This window comes from Danio rerio, chromosome 21 (genome assembly GCF_049306965.1).
Source record: "Danio rerio strain Tuebingen ecotype United States chromosome 21, GRCz12tu, whole genome shotgun sequence".
Lineage (NCBI taxonomy): Eukaryota > Metazoa > Chordata > Actinopteri > Cypriniformes > Danionidae > Danio > Danio rerio.
In genome coordinates this window covers 25,123,368-25,136,323 of record NC_133196.1, presented here as the reverse complement: position 1 = coordinate 25,136,323, position 12,956 = coordinate 25,123,368, and the positions used below count along the sequence as shown (strand labels likewise).

Sequence of the window (12,956 nt, the reverse complement as noted above, 5' to 3'; positions counted from 1 at the left end):
GGTAAAGTTTACAAAATATTTCTTAGTACATTCAACCCATTTAGATGTGTCATTATTGCATTTTAGTTTTATGTATATTTTACTTAGTAATGTTATGTTAGAATTATGAACTTTTAGTATGTAAGGTGAACACTTTATTTATATATATATATATATATATATATATATATATATATATATATATATATATATATATATATATATATATATATATATATATATATATATATATATATATATATATATATATATTTCACTTCTAATGTATGTGCTCTACAAGTGTAAAACTTAAATAATCAAACATACTTTTAGAAACAAAATGAATTTATTTTCTTTGCAATGTTTTGCAACATACAACTGCTAAAAACCCATAAAACAATTTCAATTTTCCTTTGAAACAAACACACTAAAACATCAGATGCTTTCAGTTAACATTTACAGGGTCTTTTAAAGTGCAACTGGCTTTAAGAATCTGAAATAATCTTACTTTGAAAAATGTTGTACATGGAATGTTAAAATACTGCTAAAATTCATTTCTGATCTTTACAATCAACAGTGAGAGTAACATTAAAACTGGCCTCTATTTTTGTAAACATTCTCAAACAGTTCAAATAATAGTACAAAAAGAAAGAAAAAAAATGCAAAAGCAACATTTGGTCAATAGTGAACATTCTTACAATGTGCTACTTCAAATATTGGAAGAAAAATGTATAAGAGCAAATTTACAAAAGTAATTTGACATTTTTTTCCAGTGTCACAAAATGCTACAATGCTCAATTGCTGATATTTCAAAAGGTTTAATATATTGTTAAAGTATACAACTGACCTTTATTTATGAAAACCACCACAAAACAACAGCTTGTTTAAAAAAAATAAACATAAAAAAATTTATAAAAGAAGTTTTACTATTGACCAAAATGTTCTTTCAATATGTGCAACTGCAAGTAATAAATTTTACTTTGAAAATGAAAAGGAAAGTTTAAGACAAGCAGCATAAGAATTTAAAAAAAGCAAAGAAAAGAATAAAACTGAAAATCTGAATCTTTGTAAATAATCAAACAATTATAACCATTTAAAGTTGTAGAACTCCATTTAAAACTTTGGTGCCATCGACAAAGATAACTTTAAAATTGGCCCTTAATTTTAAAACTAGAAACAATTTAAGTGTCTCAAAAAAGCTTCTTCCTCTTTTTCTTTCATTCGTACAGAATGATGTACTGATTCAGCCAACAAGTTTGTTTTTGAGAACTTGTATTTTGTGTGACAGTTTATGTGCAAGTCCCAGCAACACTTTCTGAAAAACTCAAAAGTGTATTTCAGGTCTGAAGGATAACTGAGATTCACGCTGTATTTGACTCTCAAAGAAAGAGAACAAGCCTTGGTGACATCGCCAAGGTTCTGAAGCACTTTTACTCCCTCAAAAATCAGTCCAGCAACTGATGGTGGGTCACAGACTTCTACACCTTCAGGCTTAACGATGTAGATTTAAATGACAGTATTGGCCATGTCTCTCTCAAAGTCTGTCGCCTACAAAACACAAAAACAGTATCACTGTTCAGTCAGTTTAATTACATCAAAAATACAGATTGTAAATTTAAAGAATTTTGTATCAACTGTCCATTCCTTAATCTTTCACATCACGCACCTGCAGTGACTTACAAAACTACTTTACTGTGTTTGTTAGGGTGGTCAAAAGTACAGGCTTCTGTACTGAATTTTAAAAAATGTGAAGAAACCATCATTCTTCCAAAGAAATTCAATTGGCCAGTGTTATTGTGCTCAACAGATGTGACTGTGATTGGCAACACTGATAATTGCCACCTTAATCTGCCTAGACAAATCTGCTTGAGAATCTGCTCGACTGTGCTCAAAATTTCCCCAGAAAAATGCTAGCATCATAACAATCTTTTATTTCAGTGCAGACTGGTGCTGAAGTCTGTTCTTTTGACAACCCCAAGGTAAATATACTTTGTGTATTGATATTCCTTGACTATATTATGTGAATTTATGTGATGGCATTTTAAATATTAACTGACTGAGAACTATACTTACTGTATACTCCTTCATGAGGTTTTAATAGTCTTCATTAAGATACACAGAAAGTGCTCTGAGAATGCAAGCTCTCCAAGTTGAGATGGCATCATTCTGTAGAAGAGACATTAGGTATATACAATGAAAAAAACACCATACTAAAGTGGAAATTATTTATAAGCATCATAAATACAGATAACAAACCTTGTCTATGGTAGCCATGAGTTTTCAAATTTTCCGTTTTGCAATTTCTTCTTTTGTACGGTAAATGCTGTCCAGCTTGCTGGTGTAACCATCCAGTTTTGAAAAATGTTTGAATTAGTGGGACAGTAGTGATTCGACTGAATTCAGCAGCAATCTGTAAATTTAAGACACAGGATTATAGTAAGAATAGCTTTCATACAAAGTACTGTCTCATTGTTTTCAGGTTCTTATAGATATGACTAAAATTCTCCCATTCTGAGTCTATATGGCTGCAAGAACACACATGGCAATTGAATGTGGTTACACTTGCAGGTAACCCCGTGTTCTCCTTTGCATGGCTACAATTAAGATGGCTGTGTAGTGCACTCCACGTTTTAAATCTACAGCGACAGTCAGAATAAGTGCATGAAAAACGAATACCACGACCACAATGTCTATGCACTAATCTATAGTGTTTCAACAACTGTGATCTAGTTGTGATGGTTATTTTGCAGTCTTTGCACTGCCACATGCTTTCCTTAAGAAACACGAGTCAGTATAACAGGCTAAAAATGCTAAAGTTCAAAAGACTCCATAATACACTGATATAATAAATTAACATAATTCTGTGAACACTCACATCACGTTTCCTGGTGATATTTAACACTAAAGATTAATGAAATACTCATACCTGACAAAGCCACCATCTTCTCCTCCTCATGTGCTTCACATGTTCCTCTCTCTGACTGTTCCGTTGCTCCGCCTCCAGGTAGGTAGCTACGGTATCAGCAAATATCCAATCTTAAGAGGTTTTTGCGTTTTACTCAACAATGTTAAGTTGGCCTGTCAAACCCTTATTAAGTAAAGCCTACAGTACTACATTTTTGTAGAAATAACATGGTAAACTTATGTTAATTTAATTACTATTATGTTTTATGTAATGTGAACAAGGATGGGTTTAGTAAAACTAACAATAGGGAAAGTTCATTTTTTTGAGTGAAGGTGACCAATGTAAATGAGAGTTATTGAGCATTATTTAAGAAATGAACATCACCTAAGATTAATAAATGCCTTTGTAGTATTCATTGTGAGTAAAATCAATGATTAATATTAAATGGCAAATGGAATGAAAAAATAATCATTGATCATCTTCAACTAATTTTCATGTTTTTTTCATTCTCAACCCTTTCATCTGTTTTTTTACATAACAAACAAGGGTTGAAAAGTCACGAAGTGCCATGTTTTGACATTTTTGCCTGGATTTGAAGATTTAAGCATGCACCTTAAGCTAAAACATTATTTTACATGGGTATGATCTGTTCGTCTCTGAGGCTGAGCACATGTTTACAAAAGCAACAGTTTTCTTTCATGCTTTGAAAAACATGAATGAATCAAATACATGGCAAAAAATGTAGCCAATCTCATGCTGCAAATATCACATCAGGCCAACACGCTTTCATTAATTTCCACATGTAATTGAGCTTTGTGGAGAAATAAATGTGGACTGCTGAAAGGTGGCGGGTATGACGCAATAATCATTTAATCTCAATTAGTGTTTTTTTTTTCATTATCGTTGGAGGCCAAAATGAAATCAAATTTAAATTTCATTAATTGCACAGCCCTAATAGGCATATATCAAAACCTTTTCAATTAATATATCATTTCGAAGACAAGTTGAACATATGAATGTTTGAAAATAAATTGCCTATTAAGTCTTCAAGCATTTTATGCTGTGATGAACAACCATTGCCAATTCAGCAGTCTGAATATTTATAAAAGGCACTATAGAAAGTTTCAATTCTAAATAACTATTAGTGGTATTTTGAAGTGCCACGCATGTTCAAAAATATCACGCATGTTCATTGTCAAAATATATTAAATATCAGCTTAATCACTAGCCACTGATACTAGAGGCTCTGCTTTTAGTTTCATTGTTTGCATGCCTCTCTTCCATGCTGGCAAAAAGCAAATTCTTTTTAGAGTTGGACGAGTAGAACTGGAGGAGTTACAGGTGACCCAGGTGGGAGTAAGGTTTAGGGAGTGAGAAAGGTATAAGGCCAGCTAGTAGGAAGTGTTTGAGTAAACTGCATTCCCCTGGCCTCTAGAGGTGCACTAATGACTAATTCTGAAGGCTTAGCTTTTAGTGATCTGCCTTGTTAGCGTGCCTGCCTCCCTTGCCAGAAATGCTGGTTCAAATCCTGCTAGAGGCAGGGCGAGTAGAACTGAAAGGGGTTACACCATTTAAAATAGGGCTGCTCTTTTGTTGTAAAAAAAAAAAAAAAAAAGAAAAGCTAACATTTTTTTTCTATATACTGTATATTGGCGTCATGTGTATAGTCGAACCGTGCACATATATACAAAGGATTTGCTGATGGGTCAGCTGATTGATGCGGATTTCAGATGGACTAGTAAGCAATTTCAGAGATATAATAACCAAGAGCTACAGTATAATTAACCAAAATAACCAAACTATAAATAACCAAAAACTATAAACCTACATAACTATTGCTGTGCACTTGCTGGCTACTTGCCTGATGGCTGAAATTTCATGATGGCGAAATAGGATGGGCAAATACAATATGGAAACGATTGTACCAGAAGAAAAAAAAAATCTTTATTTGAAAAAAAAAAGAATAATAATAGATCGTTGTATAATGACTTTAATTTTTGTAGGTGTCTGCATCTGCTAAATATAGAAATATAGTATATGAAAATCCCAAGCATAGATAAATAAAATGCAAAAAAAGATACAAATGGAATAATCAGTGACTTTCTGGGGAATCTAACAATTTTCAGATACAAAAATTGAGTGATCAGATGTAAAATAACACTGTATAGTATCCGTTGTATAAATGATTAAATACACGTAATCTTTGTTAAAGCTACAAATGTTATAATTTATAATTGTCCTGGATGCTTTAAACTCACATACCTAAAAACACATGATAAACTTTCACTCTATTATTGTGGTTAATATATTCAGTCACTCCAAAACTGTGATGCTGGTCAACTATAATTCCGACTCGACACTGCACATCCTGCAATATGACAATTAGAAATGCACACATTGCAATGTTGATGCTGGAACACTATATTGTGCAAGCAATAATTAAAAAGATTAACATTGAATGCATGATTGGAAAACTAATGTATAAAAGGCCTTAACTAACTATGACCTCAAACTAAAGTCTTACTGTCATTTGAACACTCTACAGTATGTAATGTAATGTAATGTAATATGACGTGTATTTATATAGCCATTTATCATGTATGGTCATACACCCAAAGTGCTTCACAATCATGAGAGGGGGTTCTCTCCACACCACCACCAGTGTGCAGCATCCACTTGGACGATGTGAAGGCAGCCACAGGACAATGGCGCCAGTGCGCTCACCACACACCAGCTATAAATGGAGTGGAGAGAGACTGTTAGAGCCAATTCAGTGGATGGGGATGATTTGGAGGCCATGGTGGGATAGGGTCGATGGAGTAAATTTGTGTGCCATGGGATTTTTAATGACCACAGAGGGTCAGGACCTTGTTTAACGTCTCGTCTGAAAGACGGTGCTCACTGACAGTATAGTGTCCACTTCACTATACTGGGGCATTAGGGCTCACACAGATCGCAGGTTGAGTGCCAAATGCTGGCCTCACTAACACCACTTTCAACAGCAACCTAGTTTTCCCATGTGGTCTACTATCCAGGTACTGACCCGTCTCATCCCTGCTTAGGTTCAGTGAGTAATCGGTCTTGGAATGCAGGGTGATATGGCTGTGGATTTATAAGTAAATCAGCTCTATACATCGGCAATGTAAATTCTGGTCTCTCGAAGGCTATACTGTCCTACAGGGTTTAGCTCCATTCCTAATTAAACACATCTCAACCAGCTAATCAATGTCTGCAGGATTGCTCAAAAGTCCCTGTGTTGAAAGAAGCTTTAGCTGAATTCTGTAAGAAAGTGACCCACAAGTGAGCTTAGACCTTCACCGATTTTTAATTATGCACACTCATTTTCACTGCTTTTGCATTTAGATTACCTTTGGTCACTCAAAGTTAATTTAAAAAACCCCAGTATCTTAATAGCGCTGCTAAATATAATGATTATTAAATTTAAATCCATTTTTCAAGCCGTGGATAATCAAGGAATGATCGATTTTAGCATTTTATTTTGAATTCGTTTGCACAAAGTAGCATAGAATGTAATACTGGCTGCTAGAATTTTAATATTGGTGTATCCCTGAAGTCATGTGATCCATAACTAGTTGGCGTAGCAAAACTAATCTAGTTGGTGCAACCCCCTAGGATGTGATGGAGTAGGTGTGGCTGTGCTCTCTATCATCTTTCCGTGCTTTTTTTCGTTTTCTCCCCATCTCTCCCAGGAGTGTTGTACTGCATCAGGTTCTGTCCTAGCTTCTCGCTCCAATCCTAAAATAGCGACAAGGAGAAAACAGGAAAATGTGTCAAGGTTAGAGTGAAACAGCTCACCGCCTCCCCTGCGAGATTAGCAAACGTGACTCTACTCCACTTTTAGAAGAAGTGATGAAGCATTCACAGCAGAAACAGAGGAGAGCAATGAAACACTCTGGCTCCAGATGAGATTTAACCTGGTTTCTGAAGAATTAAAAAGGGGAAAGGATGTGTGAGTCATCAGCACTTATAGAGACGTTTTGTCGAGCAGAGGGAATGGTGCTGTTGTTAGCATGGTTAGCATTAGGGCTGGGCAATAAACGGTATCATATTGTGATCATTTATGCTGGCATCACTTATAGTATATGGACATTTTCAGTCAATGTGGATTATCTAACAGTTTGTTACACAACAGAATTACATCGCTGCATGACATTAGCCAGTCAGTGAAAGCCGTTAATATGTCTGAATTTAGGGAAAAATTTAAAATGAATGTCAATAAAGGTAGTTTACTGTGTTTAGTTACTGTTTTATTAATGTTCATTCTCAGGGTCTAACAAACACATAGAAAGCATATTATTATTATTCAGATAATATTTTTTAGCATTTCAGATAAATTGATTAAATAATAAATGAATAAATAAATAAATAAATAATAATAATAATAATAAGGGTCAGTGTATTATTATTATTATTATTATTATTAATATTATTATAAAATACTATTACTACTACTAATATAATAACTATAATAATTATTTAATTTATTATTTTTATAATATAAACATGAAATTGGCTATTGATTAATATTTATATTTAATTTATTTTATGGGACATTCAAATATAACTCATTCATTCATTCATTCATTCATTTTCTTTTCGACTTAGTCCCTTTATTAATCTGGAGCCAGCACATGTTTTACGCAGCGGATGCCCTTCCAGCTGCAACCCATCATTGGAAAACACTCATACACTCTCATTCACACTCATACACTACAGACAGTTTTAGCTTACCCAATTCAGCTGAACCGTATATGTCTTTGGACTGTGGCGGGAACCGGAGCACCAGGAGGAAACCCACGCGAACACGGGGAGAACATGCAAACTCCACACAGAAATGCCAACTGTCCCAGCTGAGCCTCGAACCAGTAACCCTCTTGCTGTGAGAGGACAGCACTACCTACTGTGCAATAAAGTCGCCTCATATTGAACTCTTAGTATTGAAAATTAATTTAGGTTTGTTTTGTTTTCAGCAGACAGCATGCATAAATGGAATTTTTAATATTTTAATGACCTGTTATTAAATTCCATATTTATTTTATTTTATTTAAAATTTTACATTTTACATTTATTTTATTTTAGTTTTTTCAAATAAAATGAAGCACATTTAAACATTAATATTTTTCTGCCATGCCGAACTTGCCATCTTTGGCTTCACACAAAACATATCTTCTCTCCTTCAAACAATGCAAGAGTCTTGATTGCATTGCATGGTTGCAAGGCATGGTTGTGGCTAAAAGACTGTTGCTTAATAATTGGAAATCATATTTCCCCCCTCTTACCAGAACTGGATTCCTGATATAATATCTGTTATTCAGATGGAGATACTCAGATTTTTATGGACTAGGTCCCATATAATGATTTATTTGACAAATCCATATCTCAAGAGCAATCCAGTGATCCCTGTGAGGTTTAAGTTATATACCCTCTCTAGTTTTGATTGCATGTTTTGTGACTATGATGTGTGTGTGTGTGTGTGTGTTTTTTTTTTGTCTCCCTTGCTTTTTTTGGTTTCTTTTATATTGTCTTTTGCATGTCTAAAGTACGAGCCAAAGTTTTTTCTTGTTCTGTGTGTGTATACTTATATAAAAAACTTAAAATAAAGTAATAATAATAAAAAAAACATTAATAATTTAGAACTGCTGAACTGTGCGAAACAGCAGCACATCATAATCATGTACAATTGGTGTAATTTTAAACTCAAGTACAACCTGTTCAAATGCAACTCACTTCAGTACCACTTTTCTGAATTTATTATTTTCCATCTAATTCATAGCCGTTTTCATTATTCTTTTATTGTAATAAATTTATTTTGTCATTGACGGTAAAAAATGTGTAATATTGGAAATTATGTGATGAAATATTTAGCATTATCCAGTTAGCCTCCTTTATTACATATGCAAATTACTCTTTCAAAATTTCCTTTCTTTATAAAAACAAAAGTAAATAGTTTTTTTTTATTTTTTTTCTGCTCAGTAGGTGCCGATAATGGAAACCACCAAAAGTGTGACTCTAACTCCATGTGTGGTCTTAAAACTCTGGAAAATGAGTCCAGGGGAAGCGTATATTCCTGCGGCACAGCCGGTTTGGATTGTGTGGAAAAGTCAGCCGGATTTATTTTAGATTCGGGCTTTAGTGTCGAGTCTTGGGAATTACTAGCTGTTTTTGCTTCTATCGCAACTCCTTTTTTTTTTTTTCTTTAGCTCGACTATGCTTTGTTTTTAACAGGTGACATTTATTCTCTGTTAGAAAATATACAAAGAAAGCAGTGAAGTCTGATTTCCCAGTGGTCTTTCTCACCCTGATCTCTTTCATTCTTTCTTCCACTCAAATTTTTGTGTTTGTGTGCTGATGTTAACCATCTTCTTTCTCTCTGGAAATAGCAGCCCGATGGTCCTCCGTGCGGTCACAGTGGGTTGCCCTCTACCGTAATGACATTTTCATGCCTGTTGTTCCTTTATGACCAGATGTATTTGGAGTTCTGGGGCTTTGGGAATTCGACTTCTTCTGCAGATGATAGTCTACAATAGTCTCTGTTATCCAGCTCTGAAGAAAACTCCACTATTTAACTTTTCACGCTCAGAGAGCAGGAATAATCGAGAACATTATTTATTTATTGGCTGAATGGGATAAAACACACAGTCAGTTTTAAGCATGTAAAGAAAGAGACAGTGTGCTGTGTGCATTAGCAACAGAGGCTTACAGTAATGGCTTTCTTCTGAACTGCTTTCATGTGTAGCGAATGGGGTTGGCTTGATATCCAGATTTTGGCTTTTGTGCAATGCCCAGGCCCTGGTATCTTGGTAACAATAATAAATTGAAATCATTGATGTTGGATGATAGATATGCATATTAGGCAGTGCAAATGGTATTTTATCAATTGATTTGTAACTTTTTGTTATACCTACAGTTTGCATTTATATATACACACAAAGGAGGCATCAAATAACATTTTATTCAGTTTTATAGTAGAACTTTGCCATATATATATGTGTGTGTGTGTGTGTGTGTGTGTGTGTGTGTGTGTCTGCATTTTTATACCTGTTATTAATCTTTTAAAAATAAAACAAAATTTTACAAAATCATTGTATTAAATGTTTACTTATATTAATAGTTGCTTTAATTTTATACTTATTCCTGTATAATTAAATTTGAATTAATTAAAATGCTTTATTATATTGCAAATTCTCTAACTGATGTATTAGTTTAATTAACCAGAATAATTCTATAATATTTTATTTTATTTTTGCATCAGTTTAACAATTGTCATTGTTATTGTCATGTATTTTGCCATCAATCATCCATACTTTATTTAATTACAAAATCCAAAATTAATGGATTTAGCATTTTCAACTTATTTTTAATTTAATTTTACTTTATTATTTACTTTATTTTATAATATTTTAATTTCATTAAATTTCATTAAACATCATTTAATTTAATTTTATTTTTATATTACATTATATTATAATATATTAAATTATATTTGTATAATATTGTTTTATTTTGTATTTAATTTGGTTTGATTTGATTTTTTTATTACTTTTTTTTATTTTATTCATTGTCATTAGCATGTCATTTGCCATCAATCATCAATCCTGTATTGAATTACAAATTCTTTAATGTACTGACACATTAAATGTTCTTTATTTTTTGTTAATTATATCTATTTTATTTTTTTATTCTAAAATTTAAATATAGCACTCCTAAACATTCACATTTCGGAACTGCTGAACCGTTCCAAATAGCAGCACATTATAATCATGTGCAATTTGCTCAATTTTAACCTTAACTCCAACCTGTTCAAATGCATCTCGCTTTAGTAGCACACATTTTCTGGGATTCTTTTCCATCTAATTCAAAGCAGTTATCTTTCTACTCTAATAAAGCCCATTTCATTGATTTTGCTCATCTTTAAGCAATCATACATTTTAGACTGCTAGACTGGAGTCCATCTGCACACACATTACTTCCCTGCGGCATCAATAATGTTGCCGGGTCAGAGCTACTCACCCAGTTGAATGGCATGGCTTATTTGTCTAGACTTGTGTAAACAGAGTCCATATTCTAAAGATGTCACTTAGCAACATTGGTTTTCTGAGATTGAAGAGTAACAGGAGAGGTTGTGGAACTGATTGTCGGCATGTGTTTACAGCCATTACGAATGTACACAGTGAGCGCCACACTCACACAGTTGCGAAGGAAGAGATTGAGTTGCAATTTGGAATGTTTTGAAGGCTTTGGATTATTTGTGGAGCATGATTGGGTTGCTTTATTTGCTTCTTTGCACAGATCAAAGGTAGAAAAGAAATACATTTCTCTTTTTAGTCCATTTTAAAGTGATAGTACCAGGAGTGAAAGTATATTTAATGAATTATGTGTATTTGTGAAGCACAGTACAGCACACTTAATTGAGTAATTTAAAAAAATAACACAACACTACACAAAACTAACACAAAATTAGTTATACCTCCAAATTATGACACTTGGTGGTCATTTTCTTTGGTTATCTGATATACCCTATTTAACTGGGAACCCAAAGCCATGGTCACACTGCACTTTTCTTCACTCTTCCGCATAGACTTCAATTCATATGACTACGAATGTATCAGACTGGAAATCCAAGCTTGTGCGACAAGTTTTGTAAGTCACTATACACTCCAGTTCAGGCTTGGTGAACTCTTACCTCCAAAATTGCATTATGTGATTGCGTGAGACCAAATACAAAATCAAACTGTGACCACTCTGTACAGAAATTTAAAACCAGGATCAATTGTTTTATCCCACTCTTTATCCCACGCTTTTCTCAGCGCCGCACGACAGAATTTTGCAAGATGGTGAGACACTCTAAAGTGACTGAAACCCTCCAATGAATCAAAAGAGGTTAAATGTTCCAAAACTTTGATTTCTAGAATGTTGTATTTTTACAAGTCAATAATGTTTTCAAGTCAATGCCCCAAAGATGGTGGTTAATCTGTACTGTATTCCAAGGTGGACTTTTTACTTGGTGGAAAATTGCTTCCAAATACAACTTACGCAGTAGAAAATGAGGGACCAAATGTCTCTCTATTATAGTCTCTCTACATTATCCTTTGGAGCAGCCACACTAATGTCGAATGCTTTTGTTGTCAAAAGGAATTCTGTCTATGCCATGCTTACACATTGTAAATGCATTGTGTGTAAGCAGTAGTGATACTCTAAACCGCTTCTCAAATGTCTGTCCACTCCCTCAGCAGTTGTTGCGCTGCTAGAACAGTATATAAGGATGCCTTTGAGGGCCGGCCTGGACAACAGGACGACTATTGAACAGCAAGTGGAAAGGACAGTCTTCATGCAGCTGTCGGCGAGACTGCTGGTGGTTGAACATGCCTTCCCTTGTGCTCACATTTTAGCTTTTCATTTCTGTTGCTTGACATGACTGTCACAACACTGCGATGCATTGTCCATTAACAGACCCTTTGGATAACACAAAGCGTAGTCGAGGTCTCAGAAGGACACTGACTGAAGGACACTTTAAGGAAATATTCTTTGCTCCTCTTTTATTCCCAGTACAGTAGGCAAGACCTAATTCCCTCTGAAAGAACTGTACAGTACAGTGCAGTACAGTATGTGCTCATTAAGTATGTCTTCAAAAAGAAGAAATGTAAAAAAACCACGAGTGACATAACTTAAAAAATATATTTTAAAATATGTTAAAAAATTTATATTATTTATTCTTTTAGTTTTTTATCATTTTAATATCTAAGCAATATATGTGATGCATGTCTTTATGAATGCATTTACGTATTTTTGAAAATGCTATTCCATTCTGACAAGCACTGTTGTTGACTTTGCATTATAATTGACAGAAATAGATCAACATCTCTCATATCATTTAAAGCTCTATTTCATGTTGACATAAGATGACATAAAACTGAATACTCCATTAAGCCTTGACTTGACCTTCAAGCAATAAACTTATCCTGTAGGTCAGTACTTAGAGTTGCAATGCCGGCAAGTTTTCTCTTCACTGCATCTGTCATTTTTCTCCAGATTGTTTATGCTTTGCATCGTA

At 33.9% G+C, this 12,956-nt stretch overlaps 1 protein-coding gene and 1 long non-coding RNA gene across 15 annotated transcripts in view; one reads left to right on the top strand and one right to left on the bottom strand.

The window, feature by feature from the left end:
- ncam1a (neural cell adhesion molecule 1a) overlaps nt 1-12,956 on the top strand; it is a 414,266-nt gene that overhangs the window by 56,591 nt on the left and 344,719 nt on the right. The window lies entirely within an intron of this gene.
- On the bottom strand, nt 307-2,993 carry LOC141379812 (uncharacterized). The gene is made up of 4 exons (XR_012396639.1): nt 2,906-2,993; nt 2,236-2,389; nt 2,053-2,145; nt 307-1,527 (listed from the first exon to the last, which is right to left on the bottom strand). It is a non-coding gene; the product is annotated as an uncharacterized lncRNA (long non-coding RNA).